Below are 10,874 nucleotides of genomic sequence, written 5' to 3'. Positions count from 1 at the left end.
CCCCACCCCCCGCAAATAACCCTACATGTGATTTTCGTTTTGATCAAAGATCAAGGTGAGGTAAGAAATGGATTGAAATAGACAAAGTCTAGCAAACCTCAAAACCCAGTCTTATGGTTCCTGAAGAACAACCTAGATTATCATTCACCTCACAAGTCGAAACTTGTGGAATCATAAAGTCTGAGACGAAGATACTTTGTGATTGCTACCTATCTTTTTTTTGGAGCAAGCTCAACAAATAAAACAAGATCAGGATACACGAATTATCAAGATAAAGATAATTGGACCTAGCTTCACAAATCCCTAGGTGAAGTCTTTTTAGTAACTAAACCTTATAATGGTTTTAAGGAGAGGATGACTCTAGTTTACAACTGGGACACACAAGAATAATGTTAGGGATTCAAAAATCCCAATTGTTTGAGGTTCTCCTTATATAGACTTTCAATATCAAGGTTGGTTTAGGTTTAAGCTAAGATAGATTTGGAACCAAGCAATTAACAATTACCTTTAGATGAAAAACTTGACTTGAGATTAACATGGTAGAATATACACTCTGGTTAGGATGGACCATAACCGAACCGTGTATAATGACATGTTCATGAAGGTTAGCCGAAACTAGCCAATTGAACGATAAGCTTAACCATTTACGTATAACACTTTAAGAATTTTCTTGAGTCACACATATGATCAAAATTGTCTAGATAGTGTTTTTAGAGAGTTGTTCAAATGCAGATTATCTCATAGAAATAATTCTGATGCATCTGGAAATATTCGACAGGGAAAGTGTGTGTACCTGGTACGTGCACTGTACCTGTTCGTGAATATTTTTGTCATAGTACGTGTACCGGGTATGGATACTCTTAAGAAAAAACCTAGTTCAAGAACTCACAGATCTTTTATGATTTGCATATTGGATATGTGTATCTAATTCGGTTTTGAAACCAACAAATCTTTTCCGGTTTGCATACTAGGTATGTGTACCTTTCCTGGCTCATGATCAACAGACTTTTTATGGTATATATATCGGGTATGCGTACCAAAAAGTCGAAGTCGAACTATAGCTATGCTGGTACATGTGTTGGGTACATGTACTGCGACTTTGGACTTATAACAGTTCTCCTAGTATGTGAACTGGTATGCATACTGTCATGTATCCAAATAATTGTAGTTATGTCTCTCTAATAATCAATATGAAACATTCTCGGATAACATTAATGACACATATCACTGTTCCAAGCTATTTTCAAATGATTAAATCTTGAATCATGATTAGGTCATAAACAATAAATTGTTCTAAACCAAATTCATCAAGTATGAACGAATGTTCTTAAGCCTAGTCATATTTCGAGAATGATATTCAAGATAAACTTGACTCGAAATTTCTACTCCCTCCGTTTCAAAAAGGCAGTCCACTTTGATGTTGGTTCAGTCTTCACTTACCTTTTGATGTTGAAGTTCTCCAAAGCTCCTGTTGGTCTTCTCCTTCAAACGGTAGAATGCAGTGATATCTGATTCTCAACTACACACTTATATCCTAATCCGAGACCTGACTAAATGTAGACTAGAAATCAAGATATAGTTTTGACAACAATCTTGAGATAGCAACACTTGTGAGTTCGACCGAGCAATGCTCTAACAACTTCTCCAAGCTCAATCCAGCACCCTTGCTAATGCTTCTAGTCAGCCGAATAGTGCAGAGGAGATGACCGACAATGCATCTGAATAATCTATTCTGTAAACACAATTGGATATGCATCTGAAGAATTGTTTGCACCAAGAAATATTTACAGGCACTAAACACGATTGATGAAGATGATTTATGTGTAATTAGGGTTAAGTTACTAATGAAGAAAAATAAAGAAGACAGATTTAACGTGGTTCGGCGATTGATGCCTACATCCACGGACGAAATCCCCTTAGGGAGAAATATTTTATTAATAAGTATTACAATGTTTTTCTCTGATTCTGAAAACCACCCTCCCTTTCCTTCTACCAGGGTGTCCCTATTTATACAGGTGAATAATTAATTTCAAGATAAACTTAAATGGCATTAATCTCCCCGCATGCCTCCTGGAATTAAATGTGCATGAAACTGCCTGCATGCCTCCTTGAATTAACTCTGCATGAAACTTCCTACATGCCTATTGACGTACCCTGCATGCCTCCTGACATTAATCTGTCCTGCATGCCTCCTTGTATTGATTTGCAGGCCTCCCGTGTATTTTATACACGGTACAAACATCGCCCCCTCTTAACCTCCAACTTGTTGGGGGTTAAGAATTTTGTTTTTCCTTCGCGTCGATCGTCGATGACGTAACTCGCTAGTCGCCCCCAAGCGTGAGTAGAGATATTACAAAGACGCCCCAAACTGTGATAACCTGCAATAAAATTTGCTCACGTGCTAGGCGAGACTTTTTGCCACGTGGTGGACTTGTGATGCTCGATAGTTAGTCGAGTCTTGAGTAGAATGTAGTGTGTACTTGCGGCTGGGGCAAGGATTTTTGCTCACAACGTAACAAGGCTAGCGCTTGCTGCTCGAGCAGGATGGCTGTTGCTTGTGTTAAGTACGAGTCTTTGGACCAATATCAGGCATTAGGATCGTGGTTCAGACGAGACTTTATGCTTGCCAAGATGCAAGTCTTTCATACTCGCGTGCAAGATGAGATTTTATGCTTGCGATAAAAGAAAGACTTATATGCTCACGTGCAAGGTGAGGCTTTAGGTGCTTGCGAAGTGATGCAAGGCTAAATATTGAAGGGTCTATGCAATACTCATCTCCAACTTGATCATGTCGCCATCCACGAACCTCGAACTCGATCATATTGCTGCTCCAAGTGCACATAAAAGTTTTTCGAACACAGAAAATTTTGCTTCCATGTTGTAGGGAATTTAAAGACGATTCTAACAAGCCAAAAATCACCCGAAGTTATTGACGAAACAAGTTTTTCATAAAACACGCGTGCTGATGCTGACGTGGCTACTGGTTTGACTCGAACGATCGGGACCAGATTGGACCGAAACCGAACCTGTTTAACTGAACCGAATGGACCGGATCTGAATCCGATTGGACCAAAACAGAACCGAACTGGTTGGACCAGTAAGTGAACCGGGTTCTTGGCTTGACTCAGCTGCTGGCTTGGATGAAGATAGCGGCTCAAACATCTCAGCTCAGATGAAGCATCTTGAACAGATCGGCTTGGATTTGTGAGTTGAGTCAGTTGGCGGCTTGGATGGTGGTGTGAAAATGAGAAGCACACAAAACACTTGCAAGTATACAAGGTCAAGATTTATAATATAGTGATGAGTGGGGGTTTGTCCACAGGGAGAGGAGCATACAAGAAGTCTACCTAGCTAAAGTGTGTAGTGATGATGCAAGGCAAAGCAATATGGCATACAGACAAGAACCACAGCAGCAAGGAACCACAGCAAGGAAAGAAAAACAGACAAGAACCAAGGCTTGGAAGCCAAGGGCAGAGGTGAGTTTGTGCACTGACTTCAGTGCACAAAAGGCTTCAAAGTGCAAGAAAAAAAAGGCAAGAAAATAAACTGAATTTCAAGCACACAGGACTGAAAATGTAAGTGACTGAGAGGGAATTGGTGGGTAAGCCAAGGCTTAGGATCCACCTTGTGTCCTAATCAAATGACATGTTTCTAGGTTGTGTTTGATCCTATGCATACATCTAGAAATAGAAGAATACTAAATTGCTCACTAGCTTGCCCCTAGCATTGGCTGTCTTTTGACAGTACAGCCAATCACAGGCTCTATGAGCATTGGTATCTCCCATTTGCTCAATCAAAACATACAAGGAAATAACTATCCTAGCAACCTGTCAAAAGACAATACACAAGGCTTCAACTGAGCCTTAGCTTAGTGCTATTTAGCTCATGCTAAACATGGATAAAGCAATAACATTCATCATAAGTGATAATTCAAACACAACTAGCAACATTTGAGATAACTAAAAACATATGCAATTTTCAACTGTTAACTGATAAGCACTGAAATTGAAATTCATTAAAATTTTGTGACAAATTCTCTACTGGCTAGTCCAGAGAGATATACAGTGTCCTTCACACACTCCACATAACACCAATTTATACCCAATTACACATTTAGGGTTTTCCCCCAATTTTCCCCAAAATCAGAAAATCAGGTGAAATTGATTTACCTAATGTTGATGAGATACTCGCTCCATCTCGTCGACCCACTCTTCTTCTGCTTCTTCTCGTTCCTCTCATGCTCCAATTGTTGCTTTAATCATCACTTATATCCCCAATTTCTCACCTAGGGTTTCAGTGAGCAGAGAGATGAGAAATTGGAGAAATTAGTGATGTTAAAGAGATAGTACGTGATGGTGATGATGGGCTTAGGTAGAGTAGATTTGGGGAGAAGATAGTGGAGTGATTTGGGGGAAGGTAGTGGTGATGGAGACGGACATGGTGGTACTGTTGCAGAGAGGGGGGGGAAGATGGTGGAGAGGGGCTCGACTGTTTTGGGAAGAAGGGGGTGTTTGGCTAATGGGTGTAGGGTTCGGGTACTAGGGTGTTGAGCAGGTGTAGAGGATTTTGATGTTTCGCGCAGCTGGACCGATGGATGGGAAGATGGTAGGTGGATCTGACGGCGATGCGGAGGCAGGCGATGAGCGACCGTCGGATGAAGAGATACAACGAAACGAACGGTACTTGATGGAGTTAGGTACTGTAGTGTAGGGCGGAGATATCAAACTTCGATGCACAGCAAGGGAGCGACCGTCGGATGCTTCTGAGAACTGATCTGACGGCTGAAGACGCAAGCGGGTATGGATTTGGGTTTTAGGCTTTTGGGTATAGAATATGGGTTTGGGAAATGAGTTTGGGATTGGAAAACCTTGAGCCCACTTCTTCTTTAAGAACAACTTTCTTCTTCTTGAGCCCATTTCCAGCTTTTTGGACGTGCGCTCCATTCTTTGCGGCCTCCTTGCGTAATTTCTCCCGGCTTTTCACCACTTTTCTGCTCTTTTTGCTCCGCAACTCATCCAATCTTTATTTATTACCTAAAAATGCAAAATTAAGTAAGAAAAATATTTATTCTTGAAAACAATGAAAATACAGAATATGGGATAAAATGTAGAATTAATGCACAAAGGATGAGTTAAAATGCCAACGAAAAGGGATAGATATATACATTATTTGGCACTCATCAGATGGATAACAAAAACTTTTGGTAACAGTTTCTTTAAAGTTTTCGCCACGCTTTGTTCAACCCTCACAACGCTTTCTTCAACATCTTGTCACGGTTTCTTCAAGCTTCGCAACGGTTTCTCCAACCTTGTAACGGTTTCTTCAACCCTCGCAACGGTTTCTTCAACCCAAACTTTTATTCTCTTTTTTTCTTTTCTTTTTTGCTGCTGAATTTCGCATGGAACTCGTGCATGATTTCTTCCGCGCTTTTCTCAGTGGTAAAACACGATTGTTTTCACGAATCCCCTTAGTCGGCGCCAATGTTTGCACCAAGAAATATTTCCATGCAGTAAACACGATTGATGATGATGATTTATGTGTAATTAGGGTTAAGTTACTAATGAAGAAAAATAAAGAAGACAGATTTAACGTGGTTCGGCGATTGATGCCTACATCCACGGACGAAATCCCCTTAGGGAGAGATATTTTATTAATAAGTATTACAATGTTTTTCTCTGATTCTGAAAACCACCCTCCCTTTCCTTCTACCAGGGTGTCCCTATTTATACAGGTGAATAATTAATTTCAAGATAAACTTAAATGGCATTAATCTCCCTGCATGCCTCCTGGAATTAAACGTGCATGAAACTGCCTGCATGCCTCCTTGAATTAACTCTGCATGAAACTTCCTACATGCCTATTGACTTGCCCTGCATACCTCCTGGCATTAATCTGCCCTGCATTCCTCCTTGTATTGATTTGCGGGTCTCCCGTGTATTTTATACACGGTACAAACAAGAATCTATTCCAGAAACACAATTGGATAATGGGAGGAATGCTAATGTTAGTAAGATTCAATATGGAGAGACCCATATTTATTAAGCAAATTCTGGAAAATTTGGAATGGGATAGTCATGTTTGATTTAGCTAATGTGAAGGTTGATTCTAGCAAACAAATGGAAACCATATAAAATACAATTGAACTGCTTATGGAAGTGAGTTTCAATTTTAGGACTCAAAATTTAAGTAAAGACCAACAAGTTCAGAGGATTTTTACAGAAATTATTGTGAGGCATAAAAGGATCATGATCAATGTAAGGGAAGATCAGGTAGTGGAAACTACAGTTGCAGTCTTGTAGGGGGCTAACAGGTTAATGAATTCCCTAGTCATAACATGGAATTCTAGCGGTTTGAATGCAATAGAGAAACTTAAATATTTGAAGGAGATAGCGAAGAAATCCATGCTAGTGGTTGTGGTGATTCTGAAAACAGGGGGTACCAAGTACACCACCAACTTTTTCGTTCGACAAACTATATGGACAAAACCTAATATAATTGCAACTAGACCAACTTAATGATCCTTGACATTTGAGTTTATGTCTCTATATGTTCTCAATCAGAAAGTCTTGACAACGGAGTATGTGAGCCTAATTATTAAGAAGAGTACTTGCACATTCTCAAAAATCAATATCCATATTAATCTAGTCGTATTCAAATAATCCAATCGGTTTTGGAGTCAAGTGGAGCTCTTGGATTCATTGGAGTATCTCCTCAGCTCAATCTTCAGTACTAGTCAATGAAAGCTCCACATCAAAATTCAAGCACCTAAAAGGCTTGAGGCAAGGTGATTCTAAATCACCATTCCTATTCATTCTAGTAACAGAAAGTTTTACAAAGTTGCTAAAAAGAAGTGAGGAGTTGAACATGATTAGTGGATTCAACATTCATCCTCAAATATCAGTGTCACATCTATAATTTACAGATGACACTTTAAATTTTATGGATGTTAAGGAAGAGGTGGTATAAAATTTTAATTAATGACTTTGCAAGTCTATGAAGCTATTACTGGTCCAATAGTTAACTTTGAGAAAAACTTTGTGATCAACACATATATGCCACTAGGAGCATCTTTTAGGCAAAACAACATTTGGGATCCAATACTGTATAAGTTTAGCAAGAAGTCAGCTCCTTGGAGAAGGACATTTCTATCTAAAGCTCAAAGAGTAATTCTCATTATAAGTGCCCTCTCCAGCTTGCATATCTACTTTATGTTACTACTTCAACTTCCAACAACAATTGAAAATAAGATGACTCAACTCATGAGAAATTTTCTCTGGGGATCTTCAACTGTTTACAGAAAAAATTAACTAGGTTGCACGGGATAAAATTATCAAACCAAAGGAAATGGGAGGTTTAACTATAAGAAGTCTCAGAGGCACAATTAAAACTCTTATGGTAAATGGAGTTGGAGATATGCCAAAGAAAAAGAATCTCCGTGGAGGAAGATCATTCAACTGAAATCAAAGTCAGATGCAGTAGATTTATGTCTAGAAAATTACAAATCAGTTCATGAAAGAGGTTTTTGGAAAGGCATCCAACAGGCAAAAGACTTGATACAAGGAAATGCTAATTTTCAGCTGGGAATGAAAGAGATATCAAGTTCTGGCTTGACTCTTGGAAAGGTAATACACCTCCTTGTCTTGCTTTCCTAACGCTGACAAAGCAGCTATTGCAAAAGGGCCAAATAGCTGATTTAGTTTTTCAAGGGAGATGGAGGATAAGTCTGAAAGGACATCCAAACACTAAAATGCTTGATGATTTCAACAGGTTCATTACTTTCTTACGTGATCCAACAGTTCTAAAATATGATGAAGAAGATGCAATTAGCTTCATTAATTCCGTATACACTGCAAGATAGTGTTATCTATGCTGGTTATCACGTTCTCACCTCAACAGCTTATTGTATGACTTCAAATATGTGTGGAAGAAAAATGTGCCCCCCAAAGCTCAATTTTTGTTCGGCTAGCTGTGCAGAATGCCATTCCTATACATTCAAGAAGTGTAGTGCTGCTTCTGTGATAGCTCCGAGGAGTCTGTGAACCACACTTTACTCAAATGCTCTTTCTCTTATGATATCTGAAGATATTTCACTTCCATAATGGATACCTCGTAGAACAATCAACTCACAGTTATATGGCAATTTCAGCTCTGGCATATAAGCAATGACTATTCTCTCCTTAGGAAAGTGTGGTAAGGCCAAAGAAGAGATCATCAGTGTGATCAATAGATGGATCTATCATTGGGGGACCATTAGGAATTGGTTTAGTTTTAGTTCTTTTAATGATTTAATCCTAAACCGGAAAGTCGTTTTTGGGTGGTAACCGTTTAGCGTGACTGTTGTATTGGCCTGACGTCGGGCTTTAATTTTTCTTTTCCTTAATAAAATCTTATAGGTTGTTTGGATAGAACATCAGAAATAGCTTTTGAACTTTTAGAAATCAAAAAGTCAGAAGTTAGTTTATCTGTCAGATTTCAAAACGACTTCTAGAAAGTCGAAAAGTTAACTTTTTGTGAAGCAAAATAGTTTTGCTTTTGACTTCGATTTCTGGAAAGGCAGAAGTTAGAAACAGATTTGTATCCAAACGTGCTATTAACCTTTGTTGATCGCAAAAAAAAAGTAAAATATTTCCTATGCAGCCTTGGACAAATATCGTATGATTTTTGTTAAAGGGAGAGCAAATAGGGATCTGAGAAGAGCGAAAATTGTAACCAACTCGCTGACTAGGTTAATTTAATAAATTTATTTTGACTCAGAACAAAATAACCTCATTGGGACACGCTCCCTTCACACATTTACAACCGAAACACATTTGTTAACCTAAAATGAAATTTCATAAATCAAATTCACAACAAACCTCCATTAGAATTCCTACTGTTAAATTTCTACAAGGATGAGAATTCCATCTCCTTAATTTGTTGATGACTTGATGCACTCCTAAGAAAAACGATGTGAGATGATCTGGTATACAAAGAATAATAAGATCAATAGAGTTCATCGATGCAAACCTAGTAGTATGTTGTAACATAATAAAATTTTAGCAATCAGTACGGGTAATTTGGCATTCCTCAAATGACGTAAGGGAAATTATGCCCTACATAAGTTTCCTTCCATGATAAAATCAACACAAGGTTTATTCCCTAAGAGAAAAAACGTCAGGACAGAACAAAAGCCGTACACAGCCAATAATAATTATTGATTCTAACATGCCCTAATATTTCCATTTCATACTAAGTCTTCATTGCAATTGGAGCTTTCAAGGTGGATAAAGATGTTCATGTCTATTTAACAGGAAAAGTAAAACACGTTCTTTTCACCTTTTTTGATCAGAACGTCAAACTGGTTCTTAGAGCAAGTCTTATGGTGGAATCCATCCATCTTCCATCTTCCATGTCACCTCAGCACTCGGAACTGTGGATGAAAGCGCAAGTGTAATGGTGGAATAGTAGAAACGCTATTCTTAATGGAGCTAAAAAAACGCAATTAAGAATGGAGCTAAAAAAACACTATTAAGAATGGAGCTTTTTTCTCAGCCGTTAGATTTCAACAACTCATGTTAAATCTACGGATAAAAAAAACGCAATTCTTAATGGCGTTTTTTTAGCTCTATTCTTATTAGCGTTTAACGCTATTTTTATTGGCGTTCAGATGGATTCCACGAACCTTTCCACGAAATCGTGGAACCTTGCTTGGATTTTCTGCGGAAGACCCCAACTTGGAAGCCACTAGACTTGACATTCCATGGTTTTTCCACACTTGGAATAGTTTGGATTCCACCATAAGACTTGCTCTTACAATAAAATACACAGATTCAAAATTCAGGAGATAGGGATATTTTAGGAAGGCTGTTATTGGAGCGTCACCATCCAATAGAGGGGCTTCACTTGGATATTTAGTGACCAAAAATCTGGTTATGGGGTACTTTTGATTCCAAACTACCCTTCAATTAAAATTAAAACTTAAAAACAGAAACAAAACCTAATTTATATTCTTCATTCTTCACACTTCAATTGCTCTTCTTCTTCCTCTCCTCTTTCTCTTCATCCTTTTCATCGTAAATCCATTTGAATTCATTTCATCGAACAAACCCATGGTGTATGTAAGGTACTAATCGAACATACCCATCTTTGTTTACTTGTTTTTGTGCTTAAAATAGGTTAGATCGAATGAAATCGAAGTAAAATTAGGGTTTTAGTTACTTTTTGCTAGTGTTACGTCTGGGTACGTTACTAGATTTTTCAACCGTAATTTAGTTTTTGAAGAACTTACGTCTAGGTTTAGTTCAATTCAACCGTAAACTTTGATTTGCATGTTGTATTACGTCTAGGTTTAGTTGAATTCCAACCGTAATTTTCAATTTTACGTCTAGGTTTAGTTGAATTCCAACCGTAATTTTCAATTTTACGTCTAGGTTTAGTTTACTGAATTTTCCTTTCGTCAACCTAGCCGTAAATTTCAATTTTACGTCCAGGTTCCTTTTAATTCCAGCCGTAGAAATTGATTTTACGTCCAGGTTTGGGTTGATTCCAACCGTAGAAATTGGTTTTACGTCCAGGTTTGGATTGATTCCAACCGTAGAATTAATTATTATCTAATGAAATTAAAATTAACTAAAGGGTTGTTCGGTCATTACAAAATTATTTGAGATAAGGGGTTTTTGATATTACTTTTGGGTGATCCGTTTTTGTCCTATTAGGTGACGCCCCTCTAATAAAATGTGACGTCCCAATAATAACCTTCTATTTTAATCTCATGAAAACAAAAAACTGACTCACCTTATGAATCAACCTGGTCAGCGAGTTGACTATGATTTTGCGATCCTCGGATCCATTATTACTCTCACTATAACAAAAATCATATCGTATAAAACGTTCCA

The sequence above is a fragment of the Papaver somniferum genome, chromosome 9 (genome assembly GCF_003573695.1).
Source record: "Papaver somniferum cultivar HN1 chromosome 9, ASM357369v1, whole genome shotgun sequence".
NCBI classification, from domain to species: Eukaryota; Viridiplantae; Streptophyta; class Magnoliopsida; order Ranunculales; family Papaveraceae; genus Papaver; species Papaver somniferum.
Note: the sequence above shows the minus strand (reverse complement) of the source record.